This window comes from Rhipicephalus sanguineus, unplaced genomic scaffold, assembly GCF_013339695.2.
Source record: "Rhipicephalus sanguineus isolate Rsan-2018 unplaced genomic scaffold, BIME_Rsan_1.4 Seq1156, whole genome shotgun sequence".
NCBI classification, from domain to species: Eukaryota; Metazoa; Arthropoda; class Arachnida; order Ixodida; family Ixodidae; genus Rhipicephalus; species Rhipicephalus sanguineus.
Window position 1 is genome coordinate 743 of NW_023614415.1, and position 2,780 is coordinate 3,522.

Here is a 2,780-nt window from a genome sequence, read left to right on the forward strand (position 1 = left end):
GCGCAGCCGCGTCGCGAGACTTTTTCAATGGAAGCTTGTTTAGACTCGTACGCGTATATAAAATGGCTCGCGAACAGCGCGGAGCAGCTGTTAAGTTTACGGCGTCCATTCGTGGCACTGCAGACACGAAGCGCAGAAGCTCGTAAATTCGAGATCGCAGTGCTTCCGCGAAGATGAAAGAGAAGATATTGAGACTATTCAGCACAATGGTGTAGCTCGGTAGCGAGGTTGCAATAATCGTTTAAAAGTAAAAGCGCATCCACGTGTGAGAGATGCAAGATTCCTTAAAAGCGTAGGCAAATAATGGAATACTAAAAATGACGTTCTAGCCGGCGTTCCACCTGCATTACGCCTTTAAAACGATTGTGTATACATGCGACATGGGCTGTGAGACGACTTGGACGTCGTTGTATCAAAACGTACCACATTCAACATGACGGGCAAACGGAGAATTCAACATAACGTGGCGGCATCCTAGACGTCAACCGTTTGAGCATTTCGGAGCACAACTCTAACGACGACAACTTTCGCTGATGCAAAAGAACGGGCCAACATCTAGACGCGAAACCTTTGAGCAAGATCAAAGTACAACTCACCTCTCCAACGACTGTAACTTTCGCTTGCAGCGCAGTAAACAGCTTTAAAGGAGGGACACATGGTTTATCAATTTCAGGCTAACGTTCAGCCCCCAGCCACTCAACAGGCGCCTTCATGAACTATATATATGTATACTGTATAGATGCGAATCAGTGCAGTGGCCAAGACACAGCATCGTCAGATGGCACCATTAATTTATCACAAGCGGGCATTTTCAGTGCGCACCCTGTCGCACATTTGAATAATGATCAGAAGTCTCAAAGTGTCTCTCGTAAAATAATTGTCGCTAGTGCAGCGCGAAAAAAAAAATGAGGAAATTGACATTTGAGATCGGGTATCTGCCTCCAACGTCGATTTTTCTCAGCTGTTCCCTTGAGACTCCTATAGGAACATCGAAACTCGCCGCTCCCTTCTAAGCGCGAGGTAGCTCCGGCCGCTTCAATCTTAATTTTTGGTCCTCGTTGACAGGTGCCGGACAGATGTGGACCATTGCGTGGACCGCCGGCGTCAGGCTTTCGTTCTTTTTTTCGTCACCGATAGAATAGCTTGAGCATAGGTTGTGACCACGCGCGAGCTGGAAAGCCCGATGCCGCACAGCAACGCCGCGTACGCGGCAACCATGAGCCACGACTGTTCTTGCGCAGAAAGTCTTGCCAGCGGGCGAGAGTAGGCCCGGTCCGCGGACCTCATCACATGCCCGCCGGCAAGATGTCCGGCGCTGGCGGCGGCGCCGGCGCGTCGCGGGTACACCAGCGGTACTTGACGCGAACCACGGAGTAGTTTTGCACGAGAGGTAACCTCTCCGGAACCATGCCCGCCATCGAGTCCCGGGCGTCGGCCCTGGAGGGCTTGCTCCTGCCCTGTCCTGCACTTGACGTCCGGATGGTCGATCACTCGCACATCGCCACGCAGGAGAGCTCGGGCTCACGAGCGAGTGCTGCCAGCCGTAGACGGCCGGTGAAGGGGCCGAGACGCTCAGCTCATCGACAAGTACGTGCCGGAGCCGAACAGCGCGTTCTTGTTCATGGGCGCCAGCAGGCCGTGGTGGAGGATGGAGTGGAAGTTGTCGAGCCGCGAAACCGTGGTAAGCGAGAAGACCTCGCGGTCCCCGCGGGTTCCTTCGAAACGCCGGTCGGCCTGCAGGCTATGCTCGACTTCGAAGACAACGTCGACGGCCGAGTCGCCATTCAGTTCGGGCACGTCCTCCTTCTTTCGGGACCTAAGGCGGACGCCGCCGCACGTGAGCACCCATAGCAGAAGCTCCCAGGACTCTCGGGGCACTCCCTTCGGACCTGTCGCCGCCGAGGTCGACGACTTGGCGGCGGAGCCCGCGGGCAACAGGGCGCCGAGCGGAGGAACCCTGGCAGCCACGTCGCGAAGCTCGTCGATGCGCTTCGTGTCCGTCGCCTGATCGGCGAACGACGTCGGGAACGGTCGCAGCACGGTGTCGTAGCGGTACGAGCGCAGCGCGGCCACAAAGAGGGACCACTGGAGGTCGGCGGCCGCGACGTCTTCGGCGATGATTTCTAGGACTCGGAGTCGGGCGTCCCTGAGTTTTTGGGGCGACCGCACCGGGCTGTCCGGTGCTGCCATGTTTTTTCGCCCCGGTGCCACCTGTGCTGCCTTGGCAGCTGCCGCACGGGCCGCGGGCGCGAGAACACTGACGCTCGCAGCGCCACGCCACGGCTATCGCCGGCGCTCGCTATCGTTTTGTTTTCGTCGTCGTCCCGTGTTTGTGCAGCGGCGGCAGCTTTTCCCCGTTTCCACTTTGGCCGCGCCAGCCGCGCTTCGTCCGGCCATCGATACCAGCGCAGTAACAGAAGAAACGAAAGCGGGCAGGCGGCGCGTCTGCGCAGCGCGATGCTTGTAGCAGACGACGCGACGCCACAGACCGGAGACGAAGCGAGCGGTTTTGTGTCAAACTGTTAATCAATAGCAGCTCTTTGCTATCGACGCCGCTGTCATACTGATACTACGCCATAAATCTCCACGGTCACGGAAGTCGTACACTGATTTCGTGTAGCAGTCGGTGCTTCTAGAGGTCTCGAACGTGTCATCTACGGCATTTAACTTTCACTTTTACAGAAATGGAATGCCGACAGGGACCGAAAAGCGAAGGGGGAAATTCAGGAGAGGTTATGAAAAGCCAATATACTTCATTTTTTTGCCAATATCGTCTTTAT

General features: G+C 56.2%; 1 pseudogene; it reads right to left on the minus strand.

Moving 5' to 3' along the window:
* Positions 1-1,127: 1,127 nt before the first annotated feature.
* LOC119376297 (protein mono-ADP-ribosyltransferase PARP16-like) lies at positions 1,128-2,246 on the minus strand (annotated as a pseudogene).
* Positions 2,247-2,780: the final 534 nt, after the last annotated feature.